Below are 27,703 nucleotides of genomic sequence, written 5' to 3' on the forward strand. Positions count from 1 at the left end.
CGGAAGAGCACAGCTCCGGAGGGCCGACGGGCACCGAGCGGAGCGGCGGCGTCTCTGGGATCCCGGGGCTGGTGTCCGGGCACGGGCATTTAGTACGCCTCCCCGTAGGGCTCGGCGCCATCGGGGCCGGTTGTGCTGGCGGCCGCGGAGAGAGGCGGCAACGATGAGCCGCCGCCGCTGCCGGAGGGGATGCTGGAGGGGATGCTGCCGGTCCGCGGGGGACAGTCGGCCACGAGCTACGTTGCCCAGGGAGCCCCACGCTTCTCTACGGAAATGAAGCTGTCGAAACAAATTAGTCTGGAAAAAAACACCCGGTGACAGATCTGCGTGGGGAGAGATAGTAAGTGCGGGCTTAGGCTACACGGTTTGCGTGCAGAGCTGCTATGTAGAATGCATGGAAGCTGGGGCCCTCATAGCTGGTACCCAGCAGCGATTTGACACAGGAGTAGGCTCCCGTGCCCCTGGTTTACCCCTGAGCTGACCTTCTTGTCCCTGATCCTTATGCCACAGGACCCCACAGACCCATGATCCAACCAGGAAGGATCCCAGGCTCTCCACAGGCTAATCATGGGACATACCTGCCAGCTCCCTCATGTTTGCTCAGATACTTGAGGCTGAGGGTCAGACCCCACCTGAGTGCACCAACTAGTGAGGAATGCTTGCCCAGGACTTGAGCTCCTGTGACACATATCCACAGGCCTGGGGACAGCACAACCTCCTCACCTGCTGGCATGATGTTCCTTGCAAGCCAGAATATAAAGGAGATGGCAGGGCGTCCTGGAGGTGAGATTGAAAGTGTGTGCAGGTGTGTACAGGCATGTGTGTGCATGGAAGGGTGCATGTGCATGGGCACATGGGTGTGCAAGGGCACTTCTGTGGGGGTGAGGATGCGAGTGAGCGTTTGTGGGTACATGAGTGTGCATACAAACAAATGCCAGCACACACAGGTGTGTGGCTGGACCCGAGATTTGCATGTGGGCATGTAGGCAAGAAACAGATATAGGCAGATGTGTGTGCAGAGAGGCGGATGTGCACAGGTGTGCGGGTCCTGTGCATGGCTGTACACCTGATCCTGCCCATATCTTGGTGTCTACTGCCAGTTCTTCCACAACTCAAGTCACAAGTGCACTGCTGAGTCTATCTTTGTAGGAGGAGCTTTTCCAAAGCCCTCTTGGGCATTACACAAATGATTTTTAAGGGAGAAAGGGCAGGTAAGAGCTGTTTTTCCTAGTGAAATACGGCTCCCTTGGAGATGTCCCACAGAGTTGTTGAAGTCTTTATCTGCTTGGAGAAAAATGTGTGTGTGAGGATCCATTTCCATGCAGCAAACAAACCTCAGCCCTGCTTTCCAGCTAAATAAGAGACACAGGGGTCACCGGCCACCTGCCTTATCTCTGTGGCTTCCCAGCAATCTGGGAAATAGCAAAAAGTCCTATGGAGCTAGCAGAATAAACCATGAAGTGGCATTTGCTGTGCACACTCATGTGCATGTAGTGTGTCCAGTAGCTGGATGCAGACACTGGGCAGTATTTCAAATCACATGCTGCAGAGTTTGCGTCAAGAGGAAAAAATCAACCTCCTGTACCAACACCCACGTTCTTGAAGTGCACAGCAGACTAGGGTAGTATTACCCCTTATGAACCAAAAGGCAACTCCTTCAGTATGAAGTTGCCTCACCAGTAATGCTCTGCCTTTTGGCTCGTGGGAAGCTTCAGCTGGGAATGAATTTTCCAATCAGATGTTCCAAAAGGCAGTGCTGTAGTTCAGTCACCTCTGGGGCTGTGTCTCTCTGTGCCATGCCAATTCCATGCCTCCAGAGGGCAAAGTCAGATCGTGCTTTGCTTTGCACTTGTAGAGGATGGGGAATGAAAGAGGTGTATGCTGGGGAGGGATGGTGTGCTGAACAGCTGCTTTTGCCCTCCCTGCTGGTGATGAAAATCCTTTCCTAAGTGAGCACTTTCCTTGGCAGAGCCCAAAGCAGAGTGAAATGGATACCCAAACAGCATGTGCTGGCCCTTGTCCCTTCTCCTTTCTACATCACACAAATTGTGGTGCCAATATTTGTGAGTAAAGTGGGAATTGTATAACATGGTGCCCTGGAGACTACCCTCAATCTGACATTATCATAAATCTATTTGAAAACACTTTTAAGTCTCTACTTTGGGAGCAGGAGTATGTCAAATTTTAAGCATTGGTGTTTCTTTTGAGTACTAGTTCCCATGGGGAGGGAACTATGGAGAATATGAAGCTCCACCTCACCCACTTGGATCTTAGACTGCAGATCTCCTCCATCTGTAAGTCAAGTGGGGCCTGTTGCTGGAGCAGAACAGTTGGTGTTAGTGTTTGTGAAGCATTGTTTTCTCTTTTGATTCCATCATGCTGGAGGAGGGACAAGAGTAAGTAAGATGGAAAACACCATTCATTGATTAAACCTGTTGATAATAGAGTTCATAATACAATCAAAAATGTATGATATCTGCATAGTATTACCCATACAGAATCTATCACTTTAATTTTCTTTTGGTGTCTGGGACAAAGTTTAGAGTTACCATTTTTTCTGTCTAAATTTCTCGACTCAGATCCTGCCAATACTAAGGTCTGCAGCCTTCAGCTGGGCAAAGTGATCACTGATTGTGAGACCACTGCACTGCAGAGTTGTACCCTGCACAAGGGCACTGTCCCTTGGCCTCTCAAGAATGGAGTTTGTTAGTACTGGCAGCTGCTAGGGAATGACCCCAAACAAAATCCCTTCTGTTTGGATCTCCAAGACTTATTTCCACCCATAGAAAAAAATCCAGTTACAAACCATGCCACTGAGATCTCTCAAGGGTAGACTACAGGGATACTCTGCTCTTTTTTAGTCCTATGACCTGAGCTGCTTCTTCCACTTCAAGCAAGCAAGGGAAAGTGGACACTAAATGTGTGGACAGCCCCTTCATGTGCAGCACATTGATAGTTTTGTTTCTACATTAGAATTCCTCTCTGAGGTGAGGAAAGGTTTTGCCTCTGTCCCAGGACTAGCAGGGCCGTATTTAATGTGCACCAGTTTAAGGGTCTGGCAAAATCAAAATGCCAGATCATATTGGCTGAATGCAAACCAAGTGAGAGCACCTACCCATGGCACAGCCACCACCCCAAGCTCAGTGGTATCTGTCATGGAATGGCAAGTTTGGGGTTTTATTGGCTGTGTGTTTGGTGCCAGGACCTTGCTGTTAGAAGTCTGGTAAGCATCACAGCCAGACACATCATGATACTTTCTGACGAGGATCTTAAACGTACCTGCAGCTTGTGGTTAAGATCTGAGAGGGACCTTAAGCCTGAGCCTTTTAGAATAATGCAAGTGATGGCATGACATCATTCATGCACTTTCAGAGCACATTCCGCAAAGAAATATCCAAAGTGACTGAGCTTAAGGTATTTTGCACCTAACTGTAGTTAGTGGGAGACAAGAACAGAGAGATGATTGCATGGATTTTGGAAACACTTTGTGGCTAGATTGTGATATGGGGACCAAGGTGAAACCTCTGAGAGAGAACTGATGGGGATCTTGACCACATACATTGAGTATGACCACATGACAAAAGAAAGGCTGGAAAGCAACATAACTGCAAGGATGCTGCATATTTTTATCAGCTGTTCACCTGCCTTGTCTAGTGGGGGCAAAGTTTCACTCTTCTGCAGTGGCCTGGTTGTTTAGTATCAGTGCTGTTTTTCCAAATGATTGCAGCTTCTCATCCTTTTGCTCAGTTTTTGATAGGAACTTGAGGCTGCAGGGGAGAAAGAATTGCTGAGAGAATCCCATGGATATAGCCAGGTTCATGTGGGAGACTTGATTTCTTCTGTAGAAGAAACCAAAACATCATTTGATGGCCATATCTCAGGCCAGAAATTGGGGCAAGAGCCATGGGCAGATTTAGCCTCCATCCAGCATGGTTCCACCTGGGAAGGGCGCCTGACAGCCCAGCAGCTCCCCTGGCTCTTGTTGCAAGTGAGCTGCAACAGGGGCAGGTACAGGTGGGCAGGGCAGGTTCTCTCAGAGCTCTGACATTCCCTTGGGACCCTGCCCCACTCGGGAATTTGGTGTGAGCAGCATAATGGCAAAAGGATTGGCCATACAGCATGGAATTTGTGTAGGATTGGTGCTCTGGGGTGATGGTAGCGCTGAACTAGAGGGAGTGGCTGATACAGGAAGAAGCAAGGCCCCAGCCTAGAGGGACCACCACAAATGGGAGCAAGGGACTGCTGGAAAGCTTGGGAATGCCAGCAAAGGAAAGATGCGAGTGGTGCAGAAAGATGCAGTGCCCTGTGTGCCAGTCCCAGCTGGGGCTGCTGCAGAGGCTCCGGGGAATGCCGTGCAGGGGGCTGGACACAGGCCAGGAGTGACTCTTGCAGCAAGTGAGGTACACTCCGTACTGGTTTTCCTGAGGAGCACAGCTTGTCAGGCAAACCAAGGTCTGTGCCAGCACTCCTAAACAGTTAACATGGAAACTTGCTGTGCACACTGGCAGCAAGAGCCTCATTTAGATAAGACATGGAGCCACAAAATGAAGCTAGATAGAAAACACCACATGTGATGTGGGCAGCAAGGAGCAGGCACCTTCTTGGGGGAAGCAGTTTGGATGCAGCCTGAGTTGGATAGGCCATGACACATTCGTTTGTTCTCCTGTGGAAGGAGAACACAGAGCTGGTTTCCAAGAGAATAAACTGCCCATTCTTGCCTTTTCGCCACCACTGGGAGTAGTGCAGATCCATCAGATGCATCAAAAAGGAGGAGCTGGCTTTTTCTGGAAACATGCAAAGCAGAGGCAGGCTCTTCTGTAAGCTGAAAATCACTTGCTATGCGCTTTGGGGTTTGTTTTTTTTTGGTGTGCAGGTGTTAGGAAGTTTGCATGGCTCTTGCTCCCCTAAAGCCTGTGAATTTCAGCACCTCATAAAAATCTTCCAGATGGGTATCTTTAAATAGCCGTCAGACACTGTTGACATGGAAATAAGTTCTTTCTATTTTGCCTATCAAATGCCCTCTTTGGGCAGTCATTCAACAGTTTTGAGAGGCTGAATCTCTGAACATCTCCTACTCAGTATTTCCCAGGTACCCTGCTGGGACCAGTCTGTTCTGCTGGCTCACCTGCAGGTGTCACTGGGATCTGACAGAGGCTCCTACTGAGGGCCCACAGGGTCAGAAAGACCCTGAGGTTTGTGGACAGGAAGTGTCACCTGATGACAAAATTTTTAAGACAAATTACTATTTGCCACAATAGTAATTCAGCCCTCTTCACAGCTACTAGTGAAACCTGATGATTGATAGAAAATTATATAATACAACAGTTCAGAAGGAATTATTAATTGCTTGCTTTGGAAGCTGGGAACTAATTGCCATATTGTGAACAAAATATATTTGCAAATGTCATGCTTTACTTCAGTAAGCTACGTGAAAAGAAGTATTATTTGATTTCTTTTTACTTTGTTGCAGACAGAACCACGTTGTCCTGGACACTGGCTTTTTCTAACTCACACTTAAACATGGGATGGAGAGGGGACAGGTCATTTTGGCCAAACTGTAGAGTTAAGAAGTAAATTTCCCAGTGCAGGTGAGAGAAATTTCATGGTGTTCCTTGTTGGTAGTGTTCTTCATGTTGTTTCACCCAAATATGGATATTTAAAACTAACAAATTGCAGTGAAGATGCCCTATAATTTACTAACTAATTCCCTGTCCCAAGACATGCTCTGCACTGCGGTCCTTGCAGAGCACTTTGCTCGTGGTCACAGAGAGTGCATCAGCCAAGGAGGGAGACAAAGGGGAGCAAAGGGTGTTGGGAGCTAGTATATGGGAGCAGTAGAGTAAGACTGGGAGCACACGAAGGAGGGGAAAGAGAAGGACAAGTACCGTGGAAAAGCAAGGAATGTGGAGAGGAAGGGTTGGGGGTGGAGCTGGAAGAATAAGAGCCTTTGCTGGAACACTAGTTGGGAGGTTTGTTTTGCGGAGAGAATGTTGTACGGGTAGACAGAAAAAAGCTCATGTAAGTTTTGTCTCCTCTGCGTCTTGGTCTGGAATCAAAGACTCTCAGCATCACTTTGGTACAAGCAAAAAAACCATGAAAAGTAATGTCGCAACTTTCTAGGACTGGTCAACGCATATCACGAAAAGATTCTTTTTTGTTCCTTATTTTCTTTCTTTAAACCAAGGAAAATCACTCATTAAACTGTATTACTGAGCATTATGAAACAAAACACTTGTTGTCCTTCCCTGGAAACTACAGCTTTTAGCACACTTTGTGTGATTCTACTCGATTAACAAAAATAAGCTGTTTTAGTGGGTAGGTTCAGGCGCCCAGCCCTTTTGTGTGCCAAATTTCTGACTCTTCTTCGGGGTTTTCTGAGGAACCCCTTAGTGACAAAGCAGGTCAGAGGTAGAGCTAGGGAGCAAAGACATGGGGTCAGAGCCTGCAGCAGGGATTGCAGGGAGAGACAAAGGCACGGCCACAGCGTGGCCCCACGGCTGGTGGCAAAACCCCCAGCTTGAAAATAGCTCCCAGTAAAAGCTGAATAGCCTTGGGTGCAGCCAGGTAGATGCCCAGCCTGGGGAGTACGTGTCAAGCACTGATCGAGGAAAGAAAAATTGTGCTTTAAAAGGCATAAAAGCTGCAGCATTGTGTGTGTTCAGTGCACAGTGCACCGCTGGTTGTTAAACCACGCCTGGCAGTAGGGTGAGCTGTACCGCTGCCACGGATGCATTCAGCCGTCGGGGGCTGATGCTGATGGGGGATCCGTAGGACCCAGCGCTACCCCGCTGTAATTCCATGCCTGAGGGATGCAAATAGTCTTTATTTAAAAAACAAAGTGTAAAGTGGGGATCGTTCGAGCTTATTGGCACTGGCAGACAAAATCTGAATACTTTTACAAAGAGGCCCTGTTTTTTTCCCCAGGCCTCTTTGTTCTCATTGCCTCTCTCTGACCCTTTAGCAATCACCATGGTAATTACCAAGTAATGCCCTATTTACAAGTACCTTCCGAAATCTGCTGGACTTTTGCTTGAGCCTGTAACAAAAATGTCTCCCCCCAAATGAGAAAATGGGTTATTTCTCAAATTCAAGCTTTTTTAAACAAGACTGAAAAGGCAGTGAATAGCTGGCATCCTGCTGAAGTTAAGAGATCTGTGGGGATTTACACTAGATAAGCATCTGCCCAGCATTTGCCTGAGGCAATACCTCTAACCAAAAGTGTGTAATCTGGTCGTGGTAATCTGGAGAGAAGTAAGTGTTTTTAAGTTTTGTGCTGCTAATAAAAACTGGCAGTACACTGCATGTATTTCCGGGGACAGCAAAAAGTTTCAGAAATCTCTGATTTTGAACAGTCTGATCTTACTTGTTTTGTGACCAGTCCATAGTTATCTTGTGAAGCTTGTGCTGTGGGACAGGTTTCCCAAAGAGATGGTAGGATCTGTCTGTCGGGATTTTTAAAATTCGACTTGGTCATGGCCCTGAACAAGCTGATCTAACTTGGGGTATAACCATGCTTTAAATTTTTGTTGGAGAAGAAACCTTGTCATTTCTTTACTTCTCTCTGTTCCTGTGGTAAAAACACGATTTCCAGGAGTTTCTATCAAATCAGCTCAAGTCAATGATATAGGAAAGTGATCCTAGAACACAAGCAAAGGATTTCTCGCCAGGTGCTCAGGTTTTCTTTCTTCCAGCTAGATAGTTTTTTGTTAATGCAGTTTGGGTATTCATATGTAAATCACAGATTTGCCAACCATGCTGGACCATTATAAGAAAATAGATCTTCCAAGTGATTTAACAATCATTTCCAGGATCACTTTATGTTTTGGACCTGGAAAGGGAAGCAGAGTGGCATCATTTTGAGATTCTTTCCCCTTTACTCTGCTGAGAGACAATGCAATATTTGCAATGAGCCTGATTTTGGCTCGGATCGAGTTAATTTTTTCAGTTGTGTGAAAAAATAGTATGGGGCTGTGTTTTGGATTTGCGCTGAAATAAGTGTCGGTAACACAGGAATGTTTTTGTTGCTGCTGAGCAGGGCTGCTGTTTTTCAACCACCGGACCAGAGAGGGGGCTGGGGGTGCACACGCAGTTGGGAGGGTACGTAGCCTGGATATCTGATCCCAACTGACTCAAGGGATATCCCACAGCATATGGTGTCATGCTCAGCGTAAAAAGCTGGGGGAAGAAGGAGGCAGGGGGAATTTTGGAGTGATGGCGCTTGTCTTGCCCAAGGCACTGTGAGGTGTGATGGGGCCCTGCTGTCCTGGAGATGGGTGAACACGTGCCTGCCCATGGGAAACGGTGAATTAATTCCTTGTTTTGCTTTGCTTGTGTGTGTGACTTTTGCTTTACCTATTAAACCATCTCTATCTCAGTTTCCTTGTTTTTGTTCTTCCAGTTCTCCCCCCTGTCCCACCGGGGGGAGTGAGTGAGCAGCTGCGGGGGACTCAGTTGCTGGGTGGGGTTAAACTACAACAGAGTGTCTTTATTACTTTAAAAAACAGAGAACAAAAGAGAGGTGGAAAATTAAATGTGAAAATAATTTTTAAAATAATTTTTCTTCCTGTAAGAAGTGTTTATTTAGATGTGAATATAAGAAAAGGTCTGAGGGCGGGGACAGGCTAGGATCTGCTTCCAATAAGTAAGCAGAAGACTCTCTGGTCTGGACAAGGTGCTAAACACAGGAGGTACACGAGTGACCTCTGCAGTCAGCAGAAAGAGGGGGGCCTCTGGAGGTACCTCCACCCTAAAGGCAGGAGATCACAGCTGGGCTCAGTGCAGCCTCCCTGACACTCAGAGTAAAACCAGGCCAGTGTGCCCCATGGGCAGCATGTGGTGCCCCCATTCCTTCCTGGGGCCCTCATAGGTCATTCTCAGGAGACCCCCTCGGGTGTGGAGCAAACCAACATCCCTGCGTGGACCACAGTGGGGAGGGGGAATAACCCAAAGGAGGGGGGCATTGGTGCATCCCCTTGGCTGGAGCTGCCAGCCCAGTGCTGTCAGCGACACTGTGCCATGCTGAGGACTCAGCTGTGGTGGAGAGATGGGGTGGTTCTTGCTGGTTCAGTGCAAATAGCTGAGCACTGAAAGTAATTTCTTTCATTCATTTCTTACACGTCCTGAATGGGGCGTGTCAAGTCTTTTCTCCTCAGAACTAGTCTGGGCAACACTGAGAGAGGAGTTGAAAAATCAGAGCTAATCCTGCAGGAATGACTCATTCTGGCATAGGATTTGCAGAGCAAGATGAGAAGTTCAGGTAAAACAAAAGGAAATGGAGGCTGTAGTAAAACTCTGTGGTTTGGAGCATGACAGTTAAACTGCTATGAAGTCAAAGTTGGAAACCCCCTCCCAACAAACTGCTGAACTAAAAACATTGGCAATGTCTAGAGCAAGTCAATATTCAAGCACAATAGTTGCAGAAAGTGAGGCTCATTCCCATGGGACCTGTAGGTTGGATTGCTAATTTACATGGGTCTGGAAAACAATTACTATTATTTCATTATTATTTTTAATTAAACACAAATAAAAGCAATGGCTGTCCTTTTAAAGTTGGACTTTGAAATATTTTCTGCATTTTTTAGCCGGGATTACACTGGCTAAGTCCAAACAGAGAAGCACTGGAATTTTGACAAAGGTTTAAGGTAATTTTCAACCAGATTTCTCCAACAAGGACAGTAGAGTAGTTGGGGTGAAAGCATAAGCCCAGCCTAAATATCTGAGCCCAGGAAAGGAAGGTTGGATTTCTAAAAGCTATAGTAGACATAGAAATAATTTCCCCTGCAACCTTTCGCAAGTCTTTTAACTACTTTAGCTTGCTTTCTTCACCTGGTATCTTTGCAGACACAAAGACTGACCTCCAGAGCGTGGATTAGAGAAAGCAATTTTTCCATTATTATTTATAACATTTCACCTTGTAAAATAAAAATGTTGGAGTGGTTACAGCAAAAAGCTGAAGCATCAGAGAGTCAAAGAGAAGAGGACACTTTTCCATCCCAGCCTTTCCTACTCATTAGTAGAGATGAGACACTTTCAGGAGAGTTGTACTTAGATGAGGATAAAGACTAAGTTTTAAATGAAGATATGAAATGCCCAGAACATTGGCAGGAGTGTGGCAGCCTTTCAGTAGGTGCTGCTTCTGTTCTACAAGCCAGGATGGGAGAAAACCAGCTGACCTTTATGGGCAGACCAGCTGAGACCTGCTAGACCTAGGTGTGCTTATGCCCGGCAGGCAGTGAAACGCTGGGGTCCCTGTGGCAGCAGCAGTTTTGTGTCTTGCTGCCCTTTAGCCTTCGCTGTGGGCACATCTGAGCTGCAAAAAGGTCTCTGACAGCAGCAGCAAACGGGACAAGTCTCGCTGGAGCTGCGAGCTCGCCCAGGGCCCGGTGGGGCTGGGCCAGGCCCAGGCCAGGCTGAAGCAGGCCTGGCTGTGCCTCTGGCCAGGCCGACACAGCTTGGGGCTGTTGTGCATGCCGGCGCATTCTCCCGAGGATTAGCCCTGCAAGGAATGTGGTGCCGGAGGAATGTCCGCCCGCTGCAACCTGAAACCCTCGGTCTGATACAGCCTGAAAAACAGGGTGGGTTGTGCAGCTCCGACAGCACTATGACCCCTGAATTGGAGGCTAGAGGTCATGGGAAATACGGAGAGCCCAGACTGAGCAGCGGCCTTGCATGCTGCACGGCTAGGGTGGAAGCAGCATCCCCTAAGAGCAGAGGACCTCAGGTGAGGACACTGTTGGCAGGCTTGGACTCCTCTCCCAGTACATTCTGCCAGTTTATGTGGCACCAAGGCCCTCTGCCCGTACAGAACGGGCTGGGCAGTGGTTATGGGGAAATGGGTTTTTTGTTCAATGCTGTGAGGCTTGAGGGTTCTCTCTCCTCCCTCTAACATCCAGCTGCCTGGCACAGCTGTCAGTGTAGATGCTGACCTAGCTGTGGAACCACCAGTGCCCTTATCAGTGTGGCATCAGGAGGTGTGTGCTGCTGTGTGTCCTTTCCTACAGCACCCCTTGGGCAAAGAGGGTGTAATTGTGGCCAGGAAAGCCATGCTAGTTCATGTTGCTGTTCTAAGGCCATCTGGCAAATCCAGAATAAAACTCAGTCCACATATGATGCTCATCCGAACTGATTCCTTAACAGAGTTCAGCCTCTCCCCACATTTCTTGCTCCAGAGACTGACCACAGCTGTCTTTCTGGTTCCAAGCCTTCCTCTAGTACCAGGTGTCACACAGCTTGCACAGCAGTCCGATGGTGCTGCCTCACCTCTCCACTGAGCGAGGGGTGTTTCAGCACTGCCCGAGTCTCCAGGGCCAGGGCTGGGTGTGGAGGGAAGCATATCTCGTGCAGCTGCTGTGCACAAAGCTCTTTTTCGATGAGCTCATGGCAGGGTCAGCGCCAGAACGAGGGCAAACAGAGCGTAAAGGCGGTTTGTGCCCACATGCTGGCCACATGCAACCTGTATTTGGGACCTAACTCCTGATAAATTCCTGCCAGGTTATTGCTCAACCTCCTTGTAGGCACAGGAGCTGCGTGCACTAGGTGAAGGCATTTGGCCTCATGCAGGTACATGGCAGTATCTTTTCTGGCAGCTGCTGCTTTGGATTCTTTTCCTTCTCCTTGTCTGGAGGGGCTGCCAGAGCCCCCCTGTGATGACTGGGGATCCTCTCCCATATGAGTATGACAGCACCCAGCTTTGCCTGTGGTTAATCAGATAGTTTGTCCTGCTGCATGAAGCAGAGACTTAGGAACTAGATCAGCATTAAATATGCTGGGACCCTAAAGCTCAGAGCTTCTACTCCTGCTTGATGTAGCCATATGAGATCTCCAAGATGCCCAGCCCCTGCCTGGGAAACTAAACACCAAGGCAAAATCCCAGCTAATTTTTAGGGACCCTATGAGATAGAAAGCTGCAAATTTGGCTTATGATTTGTGTGAACCTACCTGCAGCCCTTCTGCACTGCAAAGACCTGGGGGCAGGTGAGCCTGTAGAAGGAGGTTGGAAGAGAAAGAAGGAAGAAAGCTCTGAGGGCACCACAGAAAAGCCACAGCAGACTCAGGGAGTGCCATTTCTGTCATGGGTAGATAGTTGATAGTGTGGTTCTCCTTTCCTTGAAACATAAACAAAAGTTGTTGCACATGGCCATGTCCTCTGGGATCACCCTGCCCCTTGAGCAGTGAGATTAGAGCATGTGACACACTGTGGTCCTTTCCAACCTGACCCATTCTGTGACTCTGTGGAGTACCAACCAGCACAGGTAGCCCTGGGACCTGCTGGTGACAGAAGCAGCTGGACTGAGCTGCCCCCTTGCATCCCCTTACATCCGTGAAACAGGGATAATGGATTCCCTTGTCTTTGCCCTAGAAGGTCTGCTCATTGGGCAGGTTCTAGGTGGGAAACATCTGAATCCAAACCTCACCACTGACTCATTACCACTCAGGCCCTTAAAATGTTCCCTCACAGCAGACTTTTCTCCCAGAACCTTTCCCAGCCTTCTAGGCATTAAGCATAGATGGCACGGTGCCGGAGGAAGACACAGTACTTTCCTAAATGGTGCCTGAGGTTCTTCTCCACTTTTTTTTTGTTTTCATCATATTCCATTTCTTTGATTTTTTTTTCCTTTGTTTGTTTGTTTTGGAAGCCTAGCGCACTTTCAAGAGAGGTCACTTAGGGAGAGAGGCTGCAGAAAGACAGACATTTCTTTCTGATTTTATTCTGAGTCAGAGTAGAAGGTTTGGTGCAGAGGTTTATGAAAGTACTTGGGATATATGTCTGCTGGTCAAATTACTCTCTTGGTCCAGTGATGGAAGCACATGAAGCTTGTAGGCATGGCACTTCTCCCAGGCAGCTATACCCTATATTATGGTGCAGGGCAGCTCTTGGGCAGATGGAGTTACCACTATTTGAAGTCCTGGAGCTGAGGTGGGAAAGATCACCTGCTCCCAGTGCTCAGAGCAAGTTCACTGGGAGTGCCTAGAACCTTCAGCCCACAGGCATCTCTCTCCCCACCTGCAGGTAAAAGGACTGGAAGACACTTGGGTTGCCAGAGCTTCTGGCCTTGTGGGTAGCTGGGATTGATGGCAGGTCCTGTGGCCTCTGGAGTCCACGTGGACCCAGGGCACAGGGGGGTGACCAGATTAGCAGCAGCACCATGAAATGCACACCCCTATGCATAAGGATGAGTGCAACAACAGTTCAGCTTTTGCCATTTAGCAAGCATGGGAGACAGCAGCTGGCACTGCTCTGTGCACTCACAGACCACAGTGGCACTGATGGCAGGTGCTCAGTCCCTGAAGTGGCTGGAGGAGTACAGGAGTGGCTCTTCTGGCTTGGCTAGCATCATCCTGCTGACCAGGCAGGGCTAGTGTCCACAGCAGAGAAGCCAGACCACCCTACCATGGGCTGTACTGTGTGCTGCTCTGAGCCTGGAGGAGCTTCTGCCTCTTTCTGGCAGTCATAGTCAAAATAGCACAGGGCTCTGAGGGGGTCACCTGGCAGTCACAGCTGCCCCTGCCAGAAGAGATCCATTGTGCCTAGCTCGCTCAAAGGACCTCTGGAGTTCTGTAAATGAAACCGCCAGTGCATGAAATATGTAAATACTCCTCTGAGCAATGATGCTGACCCTTGGTCCCTCTTTCTGGCCCACTGATCTTTAAATAGCTTAGCCTTAATGGAAGGGGGTCTGACACCACCTCCTTATGCCCTCCCACTAAGAGGACAACATGTAGCCTGGAAGAGCAGGAATTGCCCTGTAAAGGGGGCAAGGTGGGAAAGGTTTGTCCATGGGCAGAGAAGGAGTTGGCATGGGGTTTAGGAGTGAGAGTGCCTTTAGGAGGCAGAGCAGCCGTACCCTGGGGAGAGGGTTGGTGTCCGTGGAAGTTTCCGCTGCAGACGTGTTCCTGGAGTTCTCATTGCCCAGCAGAAGCTGGCTCCACATGTCTGCTCACACCAAGAGTACCTCATGCACCAATAGCTCCAGGGGAAAAGGCCTGGTTTAGGGCTGGGCTGGGCTTTGACAGGGGAATGTATGCATAGATCAACGCCTGAGCTTCGTCTGCTGTGCTCAGGCTACATTATCAGCAAGCTGCTGAGTAACTTCTGGGTAGTATGAAACAATATTTCCCAAACCAGCCCTGCCCATGATTCATCAGAAAAGCTCTTATCTTCATCGTTCAAAAGCTTTTGTCATTTTAATGAAGAAACAAACTTCCTGCTGGCTGGATGGGCGATTACCCAACACAAACTGCAGATATTCAAAGGGAAGGGCCTGTGATCCATTAGCTGGCTAAGGGCTATTCTTCAACCCAGGAGCCAGGATAATCCTAGGTGGGAACATCCACAAAAGGGTCAGCTGTTAAAGGAATTTAAGTGCCTTTACATTGGCATTCTAGAGCCCTGCTGGGAAGCTGAACCCTATGGAAGACCTCCCGTGACCTTTTTCACAAGTCTTGGGGGAAGGCTTCTAAATCACTGAGGCACGACTGAAGGCTTCGCTCTCTGTTTTCTCCATCACTGGGCTTTCAAACAATTGCATCCTTGTCACACATTTGTCAAAGAGAAAGGGGGAGATGAAGAAAGAAATTTCAATAGTCTCAGGGCTTTGCTTAGGCTGTGTTAATGCTGAATAGCACGCGGAGGTGGAAGGGATATCCTGAACAATGTCTGGTCTCCAGGCAGAATCCGTTTCCCATGACAGTGCCTTTCTGAAGCAGGAATGCCAGCATGAAGCAAAACTTGTTAAAGTAGTAAAAGAAGAGGTCTCTATTGTGTCCTATGTGACAGAATAATCCTCCCTCAAGAGCAGACTGCTGTCTTTTTCCCTCCCATCTGTGAATTTTGGCTTCAATCAACTTCGTGATTTTCACAAGCTATAAAATTAAAATCCTACCCCTTAAAAGCAACCAGCCAACCTTGCAAGATCTTCCCACAGACATGCCCATAACTGTGAACATAGTTTTCCTGTACTGACACTAGAATGTCTTACTGCATTAACCTGAAATAGGATTTCCTGTTAGGAGATGCATTTGATAAGAAACAAACGTTTTTGATATCTCCATCCATTCCACTGGTTTAACATAATTTCCCTTTCTCAATGCTTTATTCACAGGATATTACTGCGTTCCTCAATTTTCTCCTTAAATTTCTCCAAATTTTTCTCTTTAAAGCTTTCCTTTCTGAAGTACCTGTGAGAACTAGCAGACAATTATTTAGACTTACCAAATGTTGTGTCCTGTGCTTGTCTCACATTTATGTTCTGTGTTTGTACCCCGGATAGGGTATCTCATCTCACAGCTCAGCCTCTTAAGGGTTGTATTAATAACTAATCACAAGCATCATCAGTATTGTCAATATATCTATACAGAAGCTGAATGTACCAAACTAAAATGAAACAAGGCCCTAGTAGGGAAACAGGGCTGTTCCTTTCCCCTGTTTTATTTCAAAAAGCTACGGATTGTCATGTCCTTTCCACTTACCTTCTTTTTTAATTCCAGCAATACTCATTGGAGATTATTCTTAGTATGCCTGTAATTCTGCCAGCAAAGGAAAATGGATTTGATTTGTTTTGGTTTGTTTTTGTTTTTGTTCTGGGAATGGAGAAAATCCTAGTAATGAGTCTGGTACTCATGTTGAACATGCATCACTGCAACAGAGCATCTCTTCAGGTCCCTGACCAGAAGGGAAATGATGCATGTAGGGGATGCCTAGCTATTCGAATTTATTCTCTCAGCTAAACAGACTTCATAAAGGATCCTAGAGACAGAGGTTTTTAATTTCACGTGCCCAGAGTGAGCACAAGCACCACAGAAAATGGGTGTCAGAGACAGCCCTGGGACCTGTCTGGGCTCACGTGCAGTCCCTGCCCAGGAAGCACTGGGAAGTGTGGTGCATGCTTCTGGTGTCCTCACATTCCTGTATGTGAGATGGGTGCAGGATCCGTAGCCTGGCAGATTTGGAGGGAAGTTACCATGTCAAACACCAGTGCCAATGTTGGTGGGACCTTCACTTTGCTGATAAGTGCCATTCAGATTTGGCTCTGACACTTGAGGCTTAAGTGACTTGTTACAGTCTTTGCACACAAGCAAAACAATTCCTCCTAAATTTCCAAGTTACGTATCTCCAAATCTGATAACAGCTCTGCACTGTTTACTTAGGGATTTCTTATATTTTTGAAACAGTGCTCTGTCAGCAAGCACTCGGACTATGGATCTTGGTTACTAGCTCATCAGTAATTTAATTATGTAGCCTTAAGAGTCAGACTGGCTCTTTCTGAAAGGTATGCTCTAGCTGAAGCAGGTGGGTTTGGTAATCCAGTACCGCAGTCAAAAGTGGTCATTGAGCTCCACATATAGTGATGCTCATAAACAGCCCTCTTGCTGCACACAGGAACACCATGATGCCAGACAAGCAGGGTCCACACTGCCACTGGAGTTTCCAGTTGCACGCCTCGGACTGTAAAGGTGTTCTTTGGTGGCAAACTAAATTATTTCTTGAATTTGATCCAAACTGACAAACAGCTTTAATTGAAAAGAGGGGATTAAAAGTTCCTGAAAGTGGAAACAACACATTTTGACATTTTCCAAAGGAATTCCTTGGCTTTCTTGTTTCGTGAGAAGCTTTCAGTTTGAAACTGACCCTGAATTGGTTTTTGGGTTTTTTTGGGGGGCAGGGGTTGTTTTTTCTTTTGTTTTGTTTTGTTTTTGTTTTGGTTTGGTTTGGGTTTTTTTTGTTTTTGTTTGTTTGGTTGGTTGGGTTTTTTTTTGATTAGTGAAAAAACCCACAACCCTCTGAAAGGAAGGTTTCTTTTTGGTCCAAGTGAAGTGAAACAAATAGTCTGGCTCACCTACTGCCATGCACAGTCAGAAACTTGCCCTCCGTAGACATTTGTATGCTGAGAATTAAGTGTTCCCTTCACAGGGAGAAGAGAGTTTAGGAGAAGCAGAGTGAGATGGGTGCACCATCTCTCAGGCAGGGTGTTGCAAAAATTGTTCTTTAAAAGCTCTTTAATTGCCAGTTCCTACAAAACGTGAAGGGATGCAGTTCCTGGTTGTAATCCCACCACTATTGTACAGTTGTTACAAGTGGGCTGGTCTATCTGTAATGAAGAGCCCATCCATGATACCCTCTTAATTTAGAGCTGCTCAGAGCAGAACACGCACTTCCATGGCTCACCTGTGGGCTGAAGTGGTTTCACTGAATCCTTCTTATGCATTTCAGTGAGTCCCCACTCTCCAAAAATTGCTGACAGTGGTGCATCCTCCATGTGTAGGAAGTGTGACACAACACAGTATTTTTGCAAAGATACCCGTCCACTTGTGCTTCCATCAGCTGTAAACTTCACAAGAAACAGCATCTTCTCCTACCTAGATCTTTGGCTACTTTACTTCGAGCAATGCACCAAGAACAGATGTCTGCTGGATCTGTGTCAGGAATAGTCAGAAAAAGAACTTTCCACAGAGATATTTTTTATCAGTTGCTTGCTTTTTAATCCACGTGACAAGTTGATCACAGATCGTCAAGGGATACTTATTAGGCACTTAAAATGAGATTAAGTGAACTGGCAAAGCCATTTGGCTGCTGTAATTATCCTCCTCCTATTTACATTTAGCCTTTAACTGAAGTTTGGACAGGACTGACGAGAAACCAGGATCACTCATGGGTGTGAGTTAGTCATATTTCCCTGATTTCTGCATGGCTGCTGCAGATTTCAGGTGGGAGCCAAGTGATAAGGAGATGAAACTTAGTGCTGCTTCCTCCATCCCAGGCTCTCTTACACAGTCAGGATGTTTCAGCACTTTTGGGATGGTCCATATGTCATTTGGGTTGTTGTAAGTCTTCATATGTGATCTCCTGGCCACCTTCACTGCACTATCTGTGGTTCCTGCAGTTTCTTTTCAAAGGATGGGGAACCCATGCCCCTCTGAGGAGTATGCTGTGGAGAAAAGCTCAGATAGCAGTTGCTTGGCTTGGTTTATGTGAGTAAAATGATATGCATTGTGATAGAAGAGATATCAAGTAGAATCTTCTTAACAGAGTTAGTCCACTTTGACAACAAAGTCAGGTGATGAGATGAAAAATGCAGTACTGAAACTTAGTTATAGCATACAATTTCTTTCATGCTAAGACAGTTTTGTTTGAAAGGAGATTGGGTTGCAGTGCATGGACACAGTCCCTATGCTGCCATCCTAAGGGTGAACAGTAATGGGAGTTCAGTTTGAGAGGGAGTTCCTAAAATCAGTGGGTTTACGGCACTTAGAATGGCACAAAACTGGTGCCAAACTCCACTTTGTTAGCCTTGGATTCAATAGATAGGTACAAGAGTCCTCAAAATTTGTCCGGAAAAATTTGCATTTGGAAACAGTGGTCTTGACTGGAAAAACTGAGATGTCTGACAGAGAGTATGTCAGCAAGCAGAAGGGATGACTGCACATGCGTGGGGGTGTGTGCATAAATTTTCCATTTACATAAGGATGGTTGGCAAAGGCTCTCTGGGCTCTAGAAGGAGAGAGGCCCAAAAGCTCAGATGACAATTGCTGGAGAGAAAGGACCTTGTGGGCAGGTCTCAATCACATGCAGTGTATTTAGCTTGCCATCATCATTTCCGGTGTGTTTTGGTTGTGAGGGGAGAAATCCTGGGGAGAGGCAGGCAGCTTTTGGTTGTGATACCAGACAAAAGTGAAAGACAGTTAATGTACTGAAGTACTTGTAGGTGGGTCATCACCCCTAAATAATATATCTTGGGTGCAAACTCCCTAAATTTAAAAAATGAAAGAAATGAAACAATCTGTTTGATACACACTTTGTAGCAGCAAGGGTTACTGTGTGTGTGTGTGTGTGTGTGTGTGTGTGTGTGTGTGTGTGTGTGTGTGTGTGTGTTACTGTGCCAGGAGAGCCCACAAAAAGAAACTGGCAGCAAATCTGCGGTGACCAGCCAGAGCAGCAGCCTGGGATAAGACAGCATCCAGCCCCGAGGACTCTGGGAGAGCTCTGAGAGCTTAGAGTTACTACCCTTCAGGAGAGGACTTGTTACTCATTGTGTCCTGTCTCTCTGTGGTCCACTTTCTTTGTCTCTTGTGGGACGTGACACCATAAAGACTTTTGAGTTTAATACTCCTGAGAGAGAAGCCAGCATAACTTCAATGGTCCTAAAATCTGATTTTTGTTGGTGTTGTTGCAAGCAAGAGATGCCAGCTGCTGGATACTCCAAACACCCACGCAAAGCACTGGTCTAGGACTGACTCTGCTGCTAGAGAGCATGTGAGCCTTCCTGACAAGGTCCTCAGATACCCATGCTCCTCCAGTGTTGTATCACCTATGTCTGCTGCCCCCAGGAAACCACAAAATGATCCTCAAACTCCTTCCCTCCAGTTTCTGTCTCATAGGGCTGAGATTAGATGTTTCAACTTAATATCCTGCAACTTTGCCTGGCTTGCCTCCCAAGGAAAAGGTGTGGAACAGACATTTAGAGAGGTCTAGGAAAGGCTCAGGCAGAGGGGGAGCAATCCATCCCTTTGTTGAGAGGGGAGTTCCTCTCAAAAATGGCAAATTCTTTGTTAAAAGGTGATAAACTTCAGGTGTGGGGTTTTGTTACAAAAAGGTTGCAAAGTTTTGTGAAGAATTTGTTAAAAACTATTTACAGTTGAAAACCAAATGTTTAAAGACTAATTAAAGTTAAACAAATCTTCCACTGAAGCTTGAATTAATGGAGAGCCACTTCCCAGTGGACTGAGCTACCTGCAACTAGATACTGCCAGGTGACATCCCAATGGTGCTGTGCTCCATTGTTTCACAAGGACAGCTCAAACACAATTCTGCGTGGGGGGATCCTTGTCTGAGCTGTTCCTCCAGCTTGCTGATGACTCACAAGCATGAAAGACAAAAGTGAGAAATATGCTGCCAGTGACAGCCCTTGTTACCTCCAGACTATGTCCACAAGCCTCCAGAGCCTACCTTGATCATCCCAGCCATGCTTGATCTCTCGCTTGTCTATTTACCTCCATCCTTCCAGAGGTATACAGCAATGCCATCACTGGCTGAAGCCTTATCTTTTTCCCATCTGGGTTTCTCTTCCGGGAAAAAAGATTGCACCCAGTTCCTTCTTGAGGAGGCAAGGAAATCCAGGCCCCTCTGCTAGTGCCTCTCACACCACATAAGCCCAGGAGGAGGCCATCTCTGCTCTGAAGCAGTCTGTGGGCTCAAGACCTTATTAAATAGTAGAGGAACAGAAGCACACACCTACCACAAGGTTTCCTATTCAGCCAGTTAGCTCTGACAACAGCTTCTACCTGTGCTCTCTGCAGCAGGAAAAACCTGACTAGGTTTCCTGATTTTCATTTCATATGCAGCCCGTAGTGCAGCATCCTGCTGCAAGCTCAGCGCATCATTTCCAAGTCAATGGAAACTTCCAGCTGAGCCATGCTCAGCAACTTCGCTGCTGCCTTTCCTGCTCTGCAGAGCCCTTGTTTCTCTGTGTTTTCCTGCCTCTTCTCACCTGCGCAGAGCATGTAGAAATCACCAGCAGCTGAGATCTAAGGCTGTTTTGGCTGCTGCGTCATGGCTGTTCAATGTGACAGGCTTTGCTATGTAGAAATCAAACACCACTAGCATGCATGACATAATTTTTTAACATAGGGCCATGAGGCACCTGTGATGAAAGGTTTAGCTTTGCTTTCCGAGGCCTTTGTAACAGTCATCAGGGGGATGACAAGAAGGACAGCAAAGGAGGAGTGCGTGGCACTTCCCTCCTCAGCAGGAGGCATGTACATACATTCATCCTTACATTTCCCCAAGGTCCAGTCTCTATCCTCTTACAGGATTCTGTGCCACATATTGTTGCTGCTCATGGGATGGAGAGATGCCCCAGAAGGATCGCTGTGGGGTTTCTTGAAGAATTGCGGAAAGGTTTGCATCTGGTGGTCTTAAGCCAAACTACATGATCAAAGCAGTGCTCGTGAAAGCTAGGTCATGTTTACCAGGGCCTTACTCTGTCTGTCTGGAGAATCTCCAAGGATAGAGATCTCACCACCTCTCTGGTGCCTGTCCCAGACCTGCACTACTCTCATAAAAAGAGTTTTTTTCCATATCTTCAATGAGAATTTTCCCTGGGGTAACCTGTGCATGTCATCTCTTGTTTTTTCCCCATAGACCTTAACAATAGTCCATGTCTCTCTCGCCCATGAAACCCTGTGGGACACTGGACTGGATGACAGCACGTTTTAGTACCCTCTTGACCTTCTCCTTTCCAGGCTGAACAAGTCTAGCACCTTCCCTTCTGCCCCTGACTGTTTATTAAGCTGTGCATACCCTCTCAGACATCAAAGTATTTTCTTTCATTTTTTGCCACTTCTTCCTTGTGTAGTTATCTCCTAAATGCCTCTCCTGTCATGGGTCACTCAAGTGCAAAAGGATTGTGTCTGACCACTTTCAACAAGAAAGTGAATCATCCTGAAGAAGCAGCCCAGATACCCAGCCAACATCCCACCATCAAGATCAATGCAAATGTGTTGCAGGGAAGTAGTAATCCCCTAAAAAAGCCCACTTAGACTCCCTGTAGGTCTGTTTGGTCTTTTATTTCTGTCCTTCTCCAATTCCTCTTGCTGGTGCTTAGCTCTGAAGAGACACACTGCTCTCAGGGCAGCAGGCTGCATTAGCATCCTAAGAACACTCTGTCTCCAGCAGATCCTTTTTCCGGTCTCCACTTGCATGAGCTGTTGAGTGGTTAAGTGTGGATTCAAGCCTTCTTGTCATAGCTGTCTAGGCAGGCATTTCACTGGCGACACTGGGTGCATCCTGCTGGAGAGGTGAAGGCCCTTGAGTCGACTGGAGTGGGAGCACGCAGACCTCAGGGACTTTTCCACTGTGCTTGACTACAAAATGTGCTGTGGCCTTAATCACACACAGCTTTAGTCTGTGACACAGTAGGATACAGTGTGAGACACAGCCTTTCCTGAACCACAGAATGACTGCTAAGACTATATCTGCAGCTACTTCTCCGGGATGAACCACAAGATATACGTTAGTTAGTGAACAGGAAGATTTAGCTGGTTTCAGTGCTTGAGAGCAACTCGTTTTTGCTGAAATCATTGGAAACCCCCGTTGCCACATGGATCAGGCCTCCAAAGGCATCGTTCTCCATGCTAAGATGTTATAACAAACTATCCTCATGCATCCTTGCAGCCTAGGTACCAGGCCTCTAAAGACTGCATGCCAAAAAATTCCAGGTAGTTCCTGATGTCAGTCTCATGTCCAAAAGCTGACAGACAAATCAGTGGGCAAACCTGAGAAAGACATTTTTATGTAAAACTCTTGCCTTTCTCATAACTTTTTTTTTATGCAGGCCACATTTTGTGTTGCTTGATTGTCTAAGGAAAGAAAAGCACTGAACATTCAGTGTGTAGATCTAATGTGAAAAATGGGATTTGGGGCGTGCTTGAATAAAATTGAATAGGGAGGCAGACATGCTCTGCATCGTGTTGTGGATGTCAGAGGCAATTGCTGCAGGTTTCTTGCACATACTGCAGAAAAGGTGATGCAGAACTGCAATGCATTACAGAGGAACACAGCTCTTCTGGCTTCTCTGTTTCCTAGGCTCTGTTGTCTTTTCTGTGGTTTTTTTTCGTTTTGTGACTGCAGGAAAGAAACTTCCTTTGAGAAGGTCTTGAAAACTCAGAAACATGGATCTTTCTAAACTTTCCAGTTAAACATTTACTGTCCCAGACAGAAAATGCTTCATTCATCAATTGTCTGAATGCCCCCACCTGGAGAAGAGTTACAGAACCTCCAAGATCTTTCAGCAAACAAATTCCTTCTCACTACTGACTCTGTGGGCATGACTGCTCTCAGAAAACTTGAAAGTCAAGCTGCTCAGGAGTGCTGCCCGTACATGTTTACCTTGTACTCCAGCTTCCCTCTTCAGACTAAACCAGGTACTTTTTGTCTGGTTTGCCTAAACAAGTACAGCCGAGGAACAAATGCTGAAGCATTCCTGGGGGCTCAGCCAGGCTAGCCCTGGGTATCTGACACTCATTTCTGTATGATTCCTGTTAGCTCCAGCAACACCTGCATGCTCCTCAGCACCACACAGAGATATCGGAAATGCCTGTATATGTATATTCTTTATGTGTACTTGACCTTACTGCTACACTTTGCTTCAGGCTTGTTCTCTCACATGAATTACAGCTGACATCTGCAAAAAACTACTTTTTAACCCAAGGTCAGATTGTGGGCTGCCCTGCCTGGGTAAACAGGCATTTTAGGCCTTGAACTTGAGCTGCCTGTCTCTGAGAGGCCATGGGGCTAAGCTGGAAGTTGCAAAGGTGGCCGTGAAGGGCAAACCATTTCCACTGCAGCCTGGACTGGTCTTGTCAGAATTTCACAGGAAGGAGCACAATCCCATGATGTTCCACAGAGGTCTGGTCACCATCCCCTGAGCATAACAGGCTAAAGACGCTACATTCAGCAGGAATAAATAACTTTACAATGTGCTGGGTGGAGGACATGACTGCAGTGTGATGAGAATATTTAAAATATTGAATGTGAGAACTGAAATCAGTGCAATAGGCTAAAACAACCCATACCCCAGTTAGTGAACTTGTGAGCAGTGAGTGTGCTGTGTGTTAACAGTTTCAGTGAAATTTCTAAAACTGATACCAAATGTTTTTCTCTCTCAGAAATTCAGTGTATTTCATTCCTCAGATATTAAGTTGTACTGAGATATTTCAGAGTATCAGAGAGAGCCTGTGTATACTTTTGCTCAAATGGTAGTGTGAATTCATACCTGATATGATTACTGTGCTGTTAGCTGGCTGGAGCAGTCCTTGGGAAAGATCTGGCCTGCTGATTTTGCATAGCATTGCTCAACAGATTTTGCAGCATTGCTCAACAGTTAATGTCTGGAGCTTGTACCTATACTGGAAAGCAAATGGCAATACTGCAAGCAAATTTGCCTAAGCCAAGCAGGTTTCTGTGCAGCTGATCAGTACTTGGAGCCACAGCATCATGACTTCCATGGTCAATGCCTATTGAAAAAATGTATGAAAGATCATTTTGTCAGTAAAAAGAAAATTAAAGGTGGGGGGAAGAGTGAAGAAGCCAAACTAATAAAGCAGAGAGTGGACATGTAACAGAGAAATAGCATGCTTTATTTACGTATTTGTTCAGTACTGGCATGGGAGGGGGTCAGATGAAGGTGCTGCCAAAGTGCCAGGATGAAATCCTGCCTCTAGGTATCATTCTCTAACCTGTCCAGAGTCCAGATGTCCATCACCAGTTCACCACAAGGTCCTGCACTGCCCAGACTCCTGCTGCTGAATGCCTTGCATGGCAAACAGTACTTCTTTCCCATGTGGGCTCCTGATGTTCCCTCTTTCACATGGGAGAGGACATGAGCCATCATTGCAGGGACCAATTCTAGTCTGTGTGAACAGACTGGTACATACAGCCATAGAACCATTGGAGTATCACCAGAAAAACCTTTGTGTTCTCAGGGTGACCACAATTCCTGTGTACACATCAGGGATGGAAGCAGACATGATTTATTGGCAGATTGAAGAAAGATCAGTGCAAGGCCATGGAGATGGTGGGTGGGTCATTACACCTGATGGTGAGAGGACAGATGAAAGGAATAAAGCTTTGCTAGCATGGAGAAGGGATGTCTCAGGGAAACCCTAACTGCAGGTGTCCACTGACTTACAGATTATTACCAACCTTCTCTCAGAAATTCACAGGGATGTCTTGTTTTAAAAAGTCTTGTTTTGACCTTTGTCATTACGGACAAAATGGACACATTGCAGCACAGGAAATTCTGTTTGCATATAAGGAGTAAAACAACAGTGGTGCAGCCCTGGCACAGGGCCAAAAGAGGTGGTGGGATGTCCACTGGTGGACATGTTAAAAATGTATCTGGTCAGGGCACTGACCAAGCTGACTTTGTTTTGAAGGCAGTTGAGCTTGGAAAGGAGGATGGGAACAAAGACCTTCAGATGTGCCTCGCCACCTGAATGTTCCCATGATTCTATATGCACAGCCCGCACCTCCAGTCATGTGTTAATCATGTCTTAAAAAATAATTTCAGAGTAATCCTGAGGATTATTTACATGACCCTGGGGCTCACTCATGTGAGTACCAAGTGTAGGACTTGCTCTTAATTGAAGAGCTAAATATACATCAGCAGGCCAACGGGATTACTCAGTCTGCAGCAGTGTCTGTCAAATTGGCATGTGTGCTTTCCATTCATTCCTTTCAAATGTTGCTCTGATACAGCATTTTCTGCAACATTGTCTAGCAACATAGAAGAATGATTGAAATAGACAATTTTCCATGTGTTCCTGGTATGAAGGAAGGTCAGGTCTACTTTCAATGTGTGTTTCAGGTCTGTTTCATGACAGGCTAGAGAAGTGCTACAAATCAAATTTTACACCACTGACCCCCTGTTGATCTCTATGATCACAATGTTTGTATGCACACACAGGAAGCCCTAGCTCACCTTTATTGGTACTTTGTAATTTCTTGGGAGTGGGTCTTCTCAGCACCTCTGCAACCAGTTTATCTGCCTCAGCTTTTATGGACCAGGAAAGCCACTTTAATATTAAGCAAGCTGATTTTTCTCACTCTTCTTCATTCACAGATCTTCCCTTACCCACTTTCACATATGTGTTCACAGGCAAGGAGAAGTCTATGCCTAAGCAATCTGGTCGGGTTCATTTGGGATGTCACAGTGGATGAGGGACACCACGTATCAAGTTTTTAATTGAGTCTCCTGCAGCCCCTATTGGGAGTATCTCTTGGTAAGTTGGGTTTTGGGCAGGTCTTGTATACTCTCTAGGATACTGCTACAAGGGGACAGTGTTGCCTCAACCCTCTGTTTTCTTTCAGCATAATTCCTCCTTGGTTTGGGTTTCATGAAGTATCAGAAAGAGGCAAGACAGAAGTGTATTCTGGGCCCTGGTTGCCATCCTCCTGTTGTCAGTGCATACGGTCTCTTGTTTGTAAGTAACCACCTAATCTCAGCACAGGCCTCCTGGGCATGGCACAAGAAACTGCTTTCAGTCAAAATAAATTCTCCATTTCAACTTTAGGCCTGCTACAAGAGTCCTGTGAAATGCAATTAAAGGGACTAAGAAAAATTCAGATTGGAAGGCATCTTTGGACGTCCCTGTTCTAACAATCTGCTCCAAGCATGACTGACCACAAAGCTAGATCAGGTTATCTCCAGCAATGGAGACCCTACCATCTCTCTGGACCATGTCTCTGGATGGTGCTTGTGTGATGATTTCATCTCTGTTTTCTCAAATTCTCCTGGTTTGAATCTAATTAGGGATGCTGCCTGATCAATGCCATGAAGCAGTGGAGAGGCATTTTCCTCCACTGGCTTTCAAGGACCACCCAGGCCCTGATCAGGCAAGAAGTTGACAGCTGACATCCCTTGCTGTCCACCAGGACTGCAGCCCTTCTGTCCAGACTGAGGCCTTCATTCACTGCTGGGCTCCTCGTGGCCATGGACAGGACACATCCTTTGCTCAGGCTGTGCTCCAGGAGGTTCATGGCACCCTATTTCTGCAGCCTGTTGAGGCCCCTCTGAAGGCCCCCCCACTGCTCTCCCAGTGTGAAACAATCCCCAGCTGAACATACATCCCCTCTTCCATGTTGTTGCTAAAGATTTTAAAAATATTGGCCTGGCATTAACCCCTGAGAAATGGCACATGTAGCTGACTGCCAGTTACTCTTACTCATGGAACTCTGTCCTTGAACCTGACAGCCCATCCAGTGAATCTGACAGCCCACTCATTTAACAGTTCACCTGTGAAATCCATAATTTCATGTGTTTAGCTTCAAAAGTAATGATCAAAAACTCCAAACTAACTTTTGCCAGAAGATTTCTCTTCCTAAAATATCATCATGCAGACAGATACTTTGTTTTTGTCAGTTTGATCCTTTGGTGCTGGCCCAGCCTAGAGATCAGCATATTGGTTTTGTGCCTGCCATCTGAATAATTGTAATTGCCTATTATTGTAATAAATTACACCCACTCATCATTTAATACTGGCACCAGCAAAAGGGGTTTGTCATATGTGAAAACTAGCAGGGGAATCCGTCTTTTGTGAACTCCTAGAGTTAGAAGTTCATGCATTGTTGATCAGACAATAAAATAGATATCGTGAAGGAAAGGGACTGACAATGCCCTGTAAACATAGTTTTACTAATTAGGAAAAAAAAAGCAGCATTGATGGTTTTATTATCTTGGGATAAAAAGTGAACTACTGGAAGGAGTTACAGGCAGCAAAGAAACATGGCTTTATCTTCAGGTTGGGTGTGCTTTAATCTGACATCCTGACAATGCTATATGGTGAGTAATACCTAGAGTATGTCTGCCAAAGCTCTAGAGCCAAAGCACAGAATCTACCTGTCACTCCAAAAAGGCCCAAATGAATAGCAGGACGCTAATCCCTGGGGCACCTCATCGCCTAATGCATCTGTTTGCTTCAGGAGGGAGGAGATGATGCTTCCTTTCAGATTACTACAGGTGTGGAGCTCCCACACACAGAGAAAAACCTACCACTTCTAAAGCTTTCTGGTAATGGAAAGTAACATGTTTAAACTCCCAGGAAACTTGCAATTCATTGTTTCAGAACTAAAACTTACTCATCTTTCTCAGGATGACTCCATACCTCCATGCATTTCAAAGTTTGCTTTGCTGTGATGAAGTATTAGGTG

The 27,703-nt window shown here is 46.4% G+C and overlaps 1 long non-coding RNA gene across 4 annotated transcripts; it reads left to right on the top strand.

Annotated features, from left to right (window-relative positions):
* Nucleotides 1–17: 17 nt before the first annotated feature.
* LOC148219782 (uncharacterized) lies at nucleotides 18–27,457 on the top strand. Of its 4 annotated transcripts, none has more exons than XR_015799486.1 (4): nucleotides 18–340; nucleotides 5,471–5,588; nucleotides 25,617–25,776; nucleotides 25,865–27,457. It is a non-coding gene; the product is annotated as an uncharacterized LOC148219782 (long non-coding RNA). The 4 variants fall into 4 exon arrangements; XR_015799487.1 differs by having other exon boundaries at nucleotides 21–340; nucleotides 25,653–25,776; XR_015799488.1 differs by lacking the exon at nucleotides 5,471–5,588 and having other exon boundaries at nucleotides 21–340.
* The last annotated feature ends 246 nt before the right edge of the window (nucleotides 27,458–27,703 follow it).

The sequence above is a fragment of the Sturnus vulgaris genome, chromosome Z (assembly GCF_052056855.1).
Source record: "Sturnus vulgaris isolate bStuVul1 chromosome Z, bStuVul1.hap1, whole genome shotgun sequence".
Classification (NCBI taxonomy): Eukaryota; Metazoa; Chordata; class Aves; order Passeriformes; family Sturnidae; genus Sturnus; species Sturnus vulgaris.